This window comes from Oncorhynchus gorbuscha, unplaced genomic scaffold (assembly GCF_021184085.1).
Source record: "Oncorhynchus gorbuscha isolate QuinsamMale2020 ecotype Even-year unplaced genomic scaffold, OgorEven_v1.0 Un_scaffold_891, whole genome shotgun sequence".
In the NCBI taxonomy this organism is placed as follows: Eukaryota; Metazoa; Chordata; class Actinopteri; order Salmoniformes; family Salmonidae; genus Oncorhynchus; species Oncorhynchus gorbuscha.
In genome coordinates, this window is record NW_025745865.1 from 171874 (window position 1) to 186260 (window position 14387).

Here is a 14387-nt window from a genome sequence, read left to right on the forward strand (position 1 = left end):
AAGCACGCACAGAACGAGCAGTATAGCTGGTGGCATTGTCATACTGGAGGGTCATGTAAGGATGAGTCTGCAGGAAGGGTACTACATGAGGGAGGATGTCTTCCATGTAACGCACAGCGTTGAGATTGCCTGCAATGGCAACAAGCTCAGTCCGATGATGCTGTGACACACCGCCCCCAGACCATGACGGACCCTCCACCTCCAAATCGATCCCACTCCAGAGTACAGGCCTCAGTGTAACGCTCATTCCTTCGGCGATAAACACGAATCCGACCATCACTCCTGGTGAGACAAAACCACAATTCGTCAGTGTAGAGCACTTTTTGCCAGTCATGTCTGGTCCAACGACAGTGGGTTAGTGCCCATAGGCGACGTTGTTGCCAGTGATGTCTGGTGAGGACCTGCCTTACAACAGCCCTACAAGCCCTCAGTCCAGCCTCTCTCACCCTATTGCGGACAGTCTGAGCACTGATGGAGGGATTGTGCATTAATGGTGTAACTCGGCCAATTGTTGTTGCCATCCAGTACCTATCCTACAGATTTGATGTTTGGATGTACTGATCCTGTGCAGATGTTGTTATACGTAGTCTGCCACTGCGAGGACGATCAGCTGTCCGTCCTGTCTCCCTGTAGCGTAGGCATCTCACAGTACAGACATTGCAATTTATTGCCCTGGCCACATCTGCAGTCCTCATGTCTCCTTGCAGCATGCCTAAGGCACATTTGCGCAGATGAGCAGGGACCCTGGGCATCTTTCTTTTGGTGTTTTTCAGGGTCAGTAGAAAGGCCTCTTTAGTGTCCTAAGTTTTCATAACTGTGACCTTAATTGCCTACCGTCTGTAAGCTGTTAGTGTCTTAACGACCGTTCCACAGGTGCGGGTTCATTAATTGCTTATGGTTCATTGAACAAGCATGGGATACATTGTTTAAACCATTTACAATGAAGATTTTTGAAGTTATTTGGATAATTACGAGTTATCTTTGAAAGACAGGGTCCTGAAAAATGGACGTTTCTTTTTTTGCTGAGTTTATATATATATATATATATATATATATATATATATATATATATATATAAATAAATAAAATACAATAAAAAAATATATATATAAAAAGACTGTTTTAAATGAACAATTCACTCGAAAAGCGCCCCGGGAAATACACCCTACAAAAATACTGTAACACTACATGTGTAATTCCTCAACACTGGGTAAGTGTAACAGCATCAGCTCTAATAAAGAGTTAAGTCGGAATTTGAAACACCCATGGTGTTAGGGACTCAACACTCTGAGGGTGTTAGTTCATCAACATATTGAAAACTTAGTAGAATACCATTTCGGTGGGTCAAATATATGTATTTAAAAAATGTAACACTGTGGGTATTCAAATTCTCATCTCATTTGCTGTGTACTGGACCAAACCGAGCCAGGCCAAACCAGGCTGTACTGAGATGGCCTGGTTATGTTGCTGGAACCAGTTTGGTTTGGGTCGGTATGATCAAGGTGACTAAAAAAACAGAAATGAGAGTTGCCTCTGGAAGCTCCGGACTGAAGGGCTCCTCTGGAAGCTCCGGACTGAAGGGCTCCTCTGGAAGCTCCGGACTGAAGGGCGCCTCTGGAAGCTACGGACTGAAGGGCGCCTCTGGAAGCTCCGGACCGAAGTGCGCCTCTGGAAGCTCCGGACTGAAGGGCGGACTGAAGGGCGTCTCTGGAAGCTACGGACTGAAGGGCGCCTCTGGAAAAGGAACATAGAATGCCCACCCAAATCACACCCTGACCAAACCAAAATAGAGACATAAAAAGCTCTAAGGTCAGGGCGTGACAGTCACAACCCTACAAACAAACTATTATTTCCTTGACAAGATGTTGAGGGATATGCTGGCTTCACAAACATGACTGTGCAGGAATACAAATCTTTTCTCATCAATCAAATTCCAAGCACCTGATTTTTGGAGCTGGTGTTCACGTAATGCTTCTCTTTGGAAAATCTTTTAAGTCTTATTGGAACCTGGAACGCTATACATACTGTAGGTGAGAGTGTGGAGACGGGTCATTTTGAAATGCTTGTGGTTTCTGCAGCCATTCCAGGAATAGAGTAGACTTAGCGTCGCTTTTGAAATTTGAAGAAGATATTGTGCACTCAATTTTAAAAGTCTGATATATTAAATGAAGTGCCCTTTAATATAGACCACATGGACATTTCTATGCATCTGATTTTTTTATGTGAATACAGATATTTCTCCCAATTTTCAACATCATTGTTCCTGATTTTAAGGTCACCCCTGTAACTGTAACGTGAACTGAACTCTTGTTTTATTATGGTAAAACAATTACAGTAAAATCATTTATTTATATATAAACACACACACACACACAGACTCAGCAAAAAAATCAACGTCCTCTCATTGTCAACTGCTTTAATTTTCAGCATATTTAGCATGTGTAAATATTTGTATGAACATTTCAAGTTTCAACAACTGAGACAAGAACTGAACAAGTTCCAAAGACATGTGACTAACAAAAATGGAAACACACCGATCCCCCCAGACCATGACGGACCCTCCACCTCCAAATCGATCCCACTCCAGAGTACAGGCCTCAGTGTAACGCTCATTCCTTCGGCGATAAACACAGACCATGACGGACCCTCCATCCCGACCATCACTCCTGGTGAGACAAAACCGCAATTCGTCAGTGTAGAGCACTTTTTGCCAGTCATGTCTGGTCCAACGACAGTGGGTTAGTGCCCATAGGCGACGTTGTTGCCGGTGATGTCTGGTGAGGACCTGCCTTACAACAGCCCTACAAGCCCTCAGTCCAGCCTCTCTCAGCCTATTGCGGACAGTCTGAGCACTGATGGAGGGATTGTGCATTAATGGTGTAACTCGGCCAATTGTTGTTGCCATCCAGTACCTATCCTACAGATTTGATGTTTGGATGTACTGATCCTGTGCAGATGTTGTTATACGTAGTCTGCCACTGCGAGGACGATCAGCTGTCCGTCCTGTCTCCCTGTAGCGTAGGCATCTCACAGTACGGACATTGCAATTTATTGCCCTGGCCACATCTGCAGTCCTCATGTCTCCTTGCAGCATGCCTAAGGCACATTTGCGCAGATGAGCAGGGACCCTGGGCATCTTTCTTTTGGTGTTTTTCAGGGTCAGTAGAAAGGCCTCTTTAGTGTCCTAAGTTTTCATAACTGTGACCTTAATTGCCTACCGTCTGTAAGCTGTTAGTGTCTTAACGACCGTTCCACAGGTGCGTGTTCATTAATTGCTTATGGTTCATTGCACAAGCATGGGATACATTGTTTAAACCATTTACAATGAAGATTTTTGAAGTTATTTGGATAATTACGAGTTATCTTTGAAAGACAGGGTCCTGAAAAATGGACGTTTCTTTTTTTGCTGAGTTTATATATATATATATATATATAAATAAATAAATAAAATAAAAATATATATATAAATAAATAAATAAAATACAATAAAAAAATATATATATATATATATATATATATATAAAAAGACTGTTTTAAATGAACAATTCACTCGAAAAGCGCCCCGGGAAATACACCCTACAAAAATACTGTAACACTACATGTGTAATTCCCCAACACTGGGTAAGTGTAACAGCATCAGCTCTAATAAAGAGTTAAGTCGGAATTTGAAACACCCATGGTGTTAGGGACTCAACACTCTGAGGGTGTTAGTTCATCAACATATTGAAAACTTAGTAGAATACCATTTCGGTGGGTCAAATATATTTATTTAAAAAATGTAACACTGTGGGTATTCAAATTCTCATCTCATTTGCTGTGTACTGGGCCAAACCGAGCCAGGCCAAACCAGGCTGTACTGAGATGGCCTGGTTATGTTGCTGGAACCAGTTTGGTTTGGGTCGGTATGATCAAGGTGACTAAAAAAACAGAAATGAGAGTTGTGTTATAATTTCATAATTTCCACATCATTTAGCAGGAGAGCTCATTTTCACCTGGAGTCCCTGTAGTCCGTAGTTATATGGCACCAGAAATGAATCTGTTAGAAAGACACTATATTTATGAACATCCATTAACATGTACAAATGTAATAATAACATCAACAAGTTCTTTGCCTGTGAGAGACACCATGTAGCGGTGTGTGTTGGTTTAACACAGTTAACACTCGTGATACAGCGATAACATTCTGACTGAACCCAAAGTGAGATTTCCCTTTATCTGATAGAATTGGTACCATTTAAGCGAAGCTCCAAAAATGGTCATGCTCAATAAAACATTGTATAGATTGAAGGTGTGGCATGTTTACTAGTGTATGCCTCCAGAATCATTACAAGGCCTGGGTCATGTTCATCAGGGCACGCAACTTTATGTAAAAGCTACACAAAGGAAAACAAAAATAAACCTTTCTTATTGGAAAGGTCCAGGTAGTTCCTTAGTTTTCTCCCAATTAGTCCCTAATGAGCTGGACCCTGGTCTAGGCCCTTGGCTTATCTAAATGGCCACGCTGTTCTTCACCACAGAAGGGTCCATGTAGGTGTATGGCACTGGTAGTTCCTGGCATTGACGATCTCGCTGAAGACTTTCAGCTCCGCCTGGAATTTCTTGATCATTCTGCAGGGTGGTACCTGCAGATGGAGACCTTCCTCTGGGTACTGGCCAAGGGCCACCTGCATATGAAGAATAATCAAAGTTAGGGAAATATTGATAGTTACAATATAATTAACATTAAAAAGCACACGTAAATAGGATATTTTGTAGCTAAATATAGTATTTTGGGCCTAGATGATATTGATAATAGTTCATGAAAGATGTCAGACTCACAAAATTGGTTAATTTCTTGCTAAAGAGCCACATGGTGGACATTCCCTGTAATGTGGTGTTGGCATGGGGGAAGTTCCACAGCATGGTGCTCTCAGTAGACTGCCCCTTAGTGGTGGGAGGTGGCTGTTGCAGGGAGATGGGGGTGTTGGGCATCCAGCCACCATAGTCATATTGTAACATGAAGAAAAATGACAGATTATTACTGACATCCAATATGGTGGTATTCTGAAATGATGAAGTGATAGTGGCAAGGAATTACAGCAAAACCTTGCAACATTTTTACAAATACAGTACCAGTCAAACGGTTGGACACAGCTACTCATTCCAGGGTTGTCTTTATTCGTACTATTTTCGTGATAGTGAAGACACCAAAACTATGAAATAACACATGGAATCCCATAGTAACCAAAACAAGTGTTAAATACATGAGATTCTTCAAAATAGGAACCCTTTGCCTTGATGCTTTGCACACTTTTGGCATTCTCTCAACCAGCATCATGAGGTAGTCACCTGGAATGCATTTCACTTAACAGGTGTGCTTTGTTAAAAGTTAATTAGTGTAATGTATTTCTTTCTTAACGCATTTGAGCCAATCTGTTGTGCTGTGACGAGGTAGGGATGGGATGCAGAAGATGGCCCTATATTGTGAAAGACCAAGTCCATATTATGGCAAGAAAAGCTCAAATAGGCAAAGAGAAACCACAGTCCATCGTTACTTTAAGACATGAAAGTCAGTCAATCCAGAAAATATCAAGAACTTTTAAAGTTTCTTCAAGTGCAGTTGAAAAATCCATCAAGAGCTATGATGAAACTGGCTCTCATGAGTACCGCCACAAGAAAGGAAGACCCTGAGTTACCTCTTATCGCTGCAGACGATAAGTTCATTAAAACTACCAGGCTCAGATATTGCAGCCCAAATAAATGCTTCACAGAGTTAAAGTAAGACACATTTCAAACATCAACTGTTCAGAGGAGACTGTGTGAATCAGGCCTTCATTGTTGAATTGCTGGAAAGAAACCACTACTCAAGGACACCAATAATAAGAAGAGATTTGCTTGGGCCAAGAAACACAGGCAATGGACATTAGACTGGTGGAAATCTGTCTTTTGGTCTTATGTGTCCAAATTTGAGATTTTTGTTTCCAACCGCTGTGTCTTTGTGAGATGCAAAGTAGGTACATGGATGATCTCTGCATGTGTAGTTCCCAATGTGAAGCATGGAGGAGGTGGTGTGTTGGTGCTTTGCTGGTGACACGGCCTGTGATTAGAATTCAAGGCACACTTAACCAGCATGTCTACCACAACGTTCTGCAGCAATACGCCATCCCATCTGGTTTGGTCTTAGTGGGGCAGTCATTTGTTTTTGAACAGGACACCTCCAGGCTGTGTAAGGGCTATTTGACCAGGAAGAAGAGTGATGGAGTGCTGCATCAGATGACATGGCCTCCACAATCACCTGACCTCAACCCAATTGGGATGGTGTGGGATGAGTTCGACCTCAGAGTGAAGGAAAAGCAGCCAACAAGGGCTCGGTATATGTGGGAACTCCTTCAAGGCTGTTGGAAAAGCATTCCAGGTGAAGATGGTTGAGAGAATGCCAAGAGTGTACAAAGCTGCCAACATGGCAAAGGGTAGCTGCTTTGAAGAATCTCAAATATAAAATATATTTTGAATTGTTTAACACCTTTTTCTTTACTATATGATTCCATATGTGTTATTTCATGGTTTTGATGTTTCCTACTCTACTACATCATCAATCCAATACGAAGCATTGGATTCAACACCAATGTTTTTCAGAGTTGGTGTTTACCTAATGCCTCTCTTTTGTCTTGTTTCCTCTGGCCTCAAGATAAACGTTGACTGGAAACTTATCTTGCTTTGGATAGGCAAGATCTCAAAGAGATGCTCTACGTGCTGTAGGTGAGTGTGTGGAGACGGGTCATTTTGAAATGCTTGTGATTTCTGCTAACACAAGCATTGCTCATAGGAGGGTTTTCCTTCCTACTTAATGGGACCCATGTCATCCAAAAAGTTGACTCAAGTTTGCCAAAAAACACCTGGAAGATCTTGGATGAACATCAAGACTCTTGGAAGAATGTTCTATGGACAGATGAGTCAAAAGTATAACTTTTTGCATGACATGGGTCCCATTATGCCTGGCGAAAACCAAACACGGTATACAAAGGGTCAAGCATGTTGGTGGTATTGTGATGGTTTTGGGATAATTTGCTGCCTCAGGAACTGGACGACTTGCCTTAAGGAGAAGTGTATCTATATATCCATGTCTAACAATTGTATTTTCATCAAAATTTATAATGAGTATTTCTGTAAAATTATGTGACTCTATGCAATATCACCCGATGTTTTTGGAACTAGTGAACATAACGCGCCATTGTATACTGAATTGTTTATATAAATGTGCACTTTATCGAACATCGAACAAAACATACATGTATTGTGTAACAAGACCCTGGGTCTCGACCCCGCCCTGTGCAACTGGGTACTGGACTTCCTGACGGGCCGCCCCCAGGTGGTGATGGTAGGCAACAACATCTCCTCCCCGCTGATCCTCAACACGGGGGCCCCACAAGGGTGCGTTCTGAGCCCTCTCCTGTACTCCCTGTTCACCCACGACTGCGTGGCCACGCACGCCTCCAACTCAATCATCAAGTTTGCGGACGACACAACAGTGGTAGGCTTGATTACCAACAACGACGAGACGGCCTACAGGGAGGAGGTGAGGGCCCTCGGAGTGTGGTGTCAGGAAAATAACCTCACACTCAACGTCAACAAAACTAAGGAGATGATTGTGGACTTCAGGAAACAGCAGAGGGAACACCCCCTATCCACATTGATGGAACAGTAGTGGAGAGGGTAGCAAGTTTTAAGTTCCTCGGCATACACATCACAGACAAACTGAATTGGTCCACTCACACTGACAGCGTCGTGAAGAAGGCGCAGCAGCGCCTCTTCAACCTCAGGAGGCTGAAGAAATTCGGCTTGTAACCAAAAGCACTCACAAACTTCTACAGATGCACAATCGAGAGCATCCTGGCGGGCTGTATCACCGCCTGGTACGGCACCTGCTCCGCCCTCAACCGTAAGGCTCTCCAGAGCGTAGTGAGGTCTACACAACGCATCACCGGGGGCAAACTACCTGCCCTCCAGGACACCTACACCACCCGATGTTACAGGAAGGCCATAAAGATCATCAAGGACATCAACCACCCGAACCACTGCCTGTTCACCCCGCTATCATCCAGAAGGCGAGGTCAGTACAGGTGCATCAAAGCTGGGACCGAGAGACTGAAAAACAGCTTCTATCTCAAGGCCATCAGACTGTTAAACAGCCACCACTAACATTGAGTGCTGCTGCCAACACACTGTCATTGACACTGACCCTTCTCCAGCCACTTTAATAATGGGATTAATGGGAAATGATGTAAATATATCACTAGCCACTTTAAACAATGCTACCTTATATAATGTTACTTACCCTACATTATTCATCTCATATGCATACGTATATACTGTACTCTACATCATCGACTGCATCCTTATGTAATACATGTATCACTAGCCACTTTAACTATGCCACTTTGTTTACTTTGTCTACATACTCATCTCATATGTATATACTGTACTCGATACCATCTACTGTATGCTGCTCTGTACCATCACTCATTCATATATCCTTATGTACATATTCTTTATCCCCTTACACTGTGTATAAGACAGTAGTTTTGGAATTGTTAGTTAGATTACTTGTTGGTTATCACTGCATTGTCGGAACTAGAAGCACAAGCATTTCGCTACACTCGCATTAACATCTGCTAACCATGTGTATGTGACAAATACAATTTGATTGGATTTGATTTGATTTTAACATGAAGTCCTATGAGTGTCATCTGATGAAGATCATCAAAGGTTAGTGATTAATTTTATCTCTATTTGTGCTTTTTGTGACTCCTCTCTTTGGCTGGAAAAATGGCAGAATTTTCCTGTGACTTGGCGGTGACCTAACATAATCGTTTGTGTTGCTTTCGCTGTAAAGTCTATTTGAAATCGGACACTTTGGTGGGATTAACAACAAGATTAGCTTTAAAATGGTATAAAATGTATGTTTGAGGAATTATAATTATGAGATTTCTGTTGTTTGAATTTGGCGCTCTGCACTTTCACTGGCTGTTGTCATATCAATCCCGTTAACGGGATTGCAGTCGTAAGAAGTTAATAGAAGGAACCATGAATTCTGCTCTGTATCAGATAATTCTACATGAGAATGTCAGGCCATCCGTCAGTGAGCTAAAGCTGAAGAGCAGCTGGGTAATGCAGCAAGACAATGATCCAAAACACACAATCAAGTCTACATGAAATACCGGAAAAGCAACACATTTGAAGTTTTGGAATGGCCTAGTCAATGTCCAGACCTAGTCCCACAATTGAGATGTTGTGGCAGGACTTGAAACAAGCAGCTCATGCTTGAAAACCCACAAATGGTCGCTGGGATAAAGCAGTTCTGCATGGAAGTGTGGGCCATAATTCCTCCAAAGCAACGAGAAAGACTGATCGACAACTACAGGAAGTGTTTGGTTGGAGTCATTGTAGCTAAAAGGTGGCACAACCAGTTATTAAGTATAAGGGGGCAATTACTTTTTCACACAGGGGCATTGGGTGTTGCATAACTTTGTTTATGGAATAAATCAAATAAGTATGCAATTGTTGTGTTATTTGTTCACTCAGGTTCCCTTTGTCTAATATTAGGGTTTGGATGAGGAAGGGGCAAATACTTTTTCACGGCACTAGAATGTTGCCAGGACTGATGGAAACTGGACACTCGGGGACAATTCAAAAATGTTCTCTCTCCCTAAACTTGTTAGCTGGTTAAGCCCCCATTTACACCTTGAATAAACATGCAACATGTTAGAGGAACATGGCCACGTTTGACCAAATTTGGGGATGTATTCATTAGCAAAATGTTTCACAACGGAAAACAAAAACACGCATTTCTTATTGGACAAATTCCGCTTGGTTCGTATACGATCCTGGTGTTGTCTAGAAAAATAAAGGACGCATTATGATCTGAAGAAACATATTTTAATACCAAGTGTAGACACCTAAATGTGATCTATTAGTGATTCTACACTCTTGATCTGATAACAGTTGTTAATATAGTCACGTGTGTATTGTAAACTGGGTCAACATGTTTGTTTACACTACAATAACAGGACATGATAGGTGACATGTTGTGTTGAAATCATCTAGGAGGCACATTGGCACAAGTTAAATGTGTTCCAGAAAACAGGTGAAATCAGATTTTTTTAAAGAATGGGAGTGGATAAGGAAAGAAGGGGAGATCTGGTTCTCAATATGACTAAAAGAGAGGAACGGGCAACTGACTATTTCTCATTTCAGTTGTGTCAAACTTCCACTAAACCATTCAGATCACAACAACCTTCAAGTGATGCTCTAGCTTAAAAATTAAACAATTGAACAATAACAAGTATAGTGTTTTGTTTAAAACCAAAAAGCCTTGATTGGGTTGGCATGTCATAATTTTACATTTTAATGCCACTGAGTTGGTTCCAGGCATCTTTTGTGTCAAAAATATTTCCATGTCAATTTGTGTAAAATCTTTGTATCCATTCCTAGAGCTTATATGAAATAATTTCAATGTTGAAAAGGACATTCTTTTCATGAGGGTATGAGTTCAGGTCTGTGCTCTATCTGCATAGATTGCTTTCAATGTAAGGCTTTGCGTTACCCAGAAAATGCATCAAAATAGGTAAAACTGAATATTTTAGTTTTAGATTGCTACACTGTTCTCTACAGTCTCAGAGTTCAAATAGGTGTAGGGCTTCATTACAGACAGAAATACTCCTCAGTTTCATCAGCTGTTCAGGTGGCTGGTCTCAGACAATCCCACATGTGAAGAAGCAAGATGTGGAGGTCCTTGGCTGGTGGGGTTATACATGGTGTCACGACTCCGACCGATGGTGGCTCCCCTTTCCGTTCGGGTGGTGCTCGGCGGTCGTCGTCGCCGGCCTACTAGCTGCCATTGATTCTTTTCTCCCCGTCCTTATGTGTTTATTGATTACACCTTTGAGTTGGTTGTATTAGTGGGGCTATATTAGTCAGCCGGCCCGCCCGTTTCTTTGTGCGGGATTGATCATTGTAACCCTGGTGTTTGCTACAGACGAACGTGTTCGTGTATTTAGTGTTGGACTGTTTTCGTTCCCTGCGTCTGGGACATTTTGTTTGAGCACCCAAAAGTGGGGTGGCCGTGGTTCACCGTGTGTGCATTAAAGGAGCACTATATTGAATTCTCTGCTTTCCTGCGCCTGACTTCACCCCTCACGACACCCAGTACCTTACACAAGGTCTGCGGTTGTGAGGCCAGATGGACGTACTGCCAAATTCTCTAAAACAACATTGGAGGCAACTTATGGCAGAGAAATGAACATTCAATTCTCTGGAAACAGCTCTGATGGACATTCCTGCAGTCAGCGTGCCGAAACTTGAGACGTGGCATTGTGTTGTTTGACAAAACTGCACATTTCAGAGTGGCCTTTTATTGTCCCCAGCACGGGTGCACCCGTGTAATAATCATGCTGTTTAATCAGCTTCTTGATTTGTCACACCTGTAAGGGATCATCTTGGTCAATGATAAATGCTCATTAGCAGGGATGTAAACAAATTTGTTCCCAAATTTCTAGTGAAATAAGCTTTTTGTGCATATGGAACATTTCTGTGATCTTTTATTTCAGCTCATGAAACATGGGACCAACACTTTACAGGTTGCGTTCATATTTTTGTTCAATATACAGTACAAGGGGTGTGCAGTACCACCAAGTGGTGTGCAGATTTACACTAGGCACTGTAGTTCAGGGGTATCCATTTCTATGAAAAGTTAAGAACGTCCTCGTGAGATCTCTGATTCAGTGGAATGAAAAATACTTTTTTAATGAGGAGAGGAATGTGGAAAGCATTTAAAAAAAGTCTAGGCCAGACATCATACACAGGTTTGTTTACATCATACATGTTCAACAAAGTCACATACCTGGTTTAACTTAATTCCAATCTTCGTAGCGTTTGCAGTTATTAATTACTTTTGGAAAAACATTTAATTAAAAGAAAATAATTAATGTGTCGTGTGAATTAAAGACTCTGCTCAGACAACTAAGCTGATAGGACCACTTTGAAAAAGAGAGCATGGAGTTATTGGCCTCGCAGATAAAATGTCTAGTTCTAAAGACTCAAGTTCTGTATCTTGAAGGTTCAGCAAGAACAAGCCCTTTGGGCACAGATGTCAGTTCAACATCTAGTTTTGATTTACACTAACCTTGAATTCAACAAAAAATGTCACCATGTCATTAGATTTATGTTAAATGTTGATTGAATTATTATTATTTTGGATAGAACGGTGATTTAAAACCAGCTTTATCACAGTGGGGTGTTTCATTAAATCACCAGGTAGTTTTGATGTAGTGAACAACATGGGCACCACCTGGTTGAATTAATTTGTTTCCGCGTCATTTCAACAAAGGATGTCACTGTCACATAATTGTATTTGAAAAATATTATCAACGTAAAGGAACATTTTGGATTTAGTCTTTTCTCACTCACTCACTTTTAACCTAAATCCAATTACAAGATTCGCATTTTGTGGGATTTCATGTTGAATTCTCACAACTCAATCAAATGTAAATGACTAAACGTTGAACTGACGTCTGTGCCCAGGGGGATGTTTTTTGGAGTTGGTGTTCACCAAATGTCTCTCTTTCTTCCCTCTGGCCTCAGAGAAGAACTGGTCAAGCAAGAATATTACATTGGATAATATTGGGAAGAGCAAGATTTCAAAGGGATGCTCAAATACTAGAGCGTGAGTGAGTGATATTAAAAGGACATACGGTGGCTTTAGAGCAGGAATGAGAGTGGCGTAACAAAAACATCGGGAATTTATCTAAGCTCGTGATTTTCTTTGTATTGACAGGTTGTTTTGCTGACCATAGTTTTCACTTGTCTGACCGCTTGCATGATGATGAGTTTCTCACACGACTGGCCTATCTGGGTGATGTTTTTTATCTGAATCTAGGATTACAGGGACTCTCCACAACTCCATTCAATGTGCGGAACAAAATTGAGGCTATGATTAAGAAGTTGGAGCTCTTCTCTGTCTGCATTAACAAGGACAACACACAGGTCTTTCCATCATTGTATCATTATTTTTTGTGTGCAAATGAACTCAAGCTTATGGACAATGTCAAATGTGATGTAGCGAAGCACCTGAGTGAGTTTGGTGCGCAATTACACAGGTACTTTCCTGAAACAATTGACATCCCTTTCATGCCCTGCCTCCAGTCCATTTACCGATGTCTGAGCAAGAGAGCCTCATCAAAATTGCAACAAGCGGTTCTGTGAAAATGGAATTTAATCAGAAGCCACTGCCAGATTTCTGGTTTGGGCTGTGCTCAGAGTATCCTGACCTGGTTAAGACACTGATTCCCTTTGCAACCACGTACCTATGTGAGAGTGGATTCTCTGCCCTCACTAGCATGAAAACTAAATACAGGCTGTGTGTACACTGTACACTGTGTGTGGAAAAGGATTTAAGACTGACACTCTCTCCAATACAACCCAACATTGCAGAGTTATGTGCATCCTTTCAAGCACACCGATCTCATTAACCTGAGGTGAGTTATTCACAATTTTCGATGAACAAATAAGGTTTTATATGTAAGACGGTTAAATAAAGAGCAAAATGAATGATTATTATATTACTATTTGTGCCCCGGTCCTATAAGAGCTCTTTGTCACTTCCCATGAGCCGGGTTGCGACAACTCAAACTCATCCTTATGTTTAATAAATGTATGGTATACAGTGCCTTGCGAAAGTATTCGGCCCCCTTGAACTTTGCGACCTTTTGCCACATTTCAGGCTTCAAACATAAAGATATAAACTGTATTTTTTTGTGAAGAATCAACAACAAGTGGGTCACAATCATGAAGTGGAACGACATTTATTGGATATTTCAAACTTTTTTAACAAATCAAAAACTGAAAAATTGGGCTCATCGGACCAAAGGACAGATTTCCAATGGTCTAGTATCCATTGCTTGTGTTTCTTGGCCCAAGCAAGTCTTCTCATTGGTGTCCTTTAGTAGTGGTTTCTTTGCAGCAATTCAACCATGAAGGCCTGATTCACAGAGTCTCCTCTGAACAGTTGATGTTGAGATGTGTCTGTTATTTGAACTCTGTGAAGCATTTTTTGGGGCTGCAGTTTCTGAGGCTGGTAACTCTAATGAACATATCCTCTGCAGCAGAGGTAACTCTGGTTCTTCCTTCCTGTGGCGGTCCTCATGAAAGCCAGTTTCATGATAGCGCTTGATGGTTTTTGCAACTGCACCTGAAGAAACGTTCAAAGTTCTTGAAATGTTCCAGATTGACTAACCTTAATGTCTTATAGTAATACTGGACTGTCATTTCTCTTTGCTTATTTCAGCTGTTCTTGCCTTAATATGAACTTGGTCTGTTACCAAATAGGGCCATCTTCAACTGATTGGCTCAAA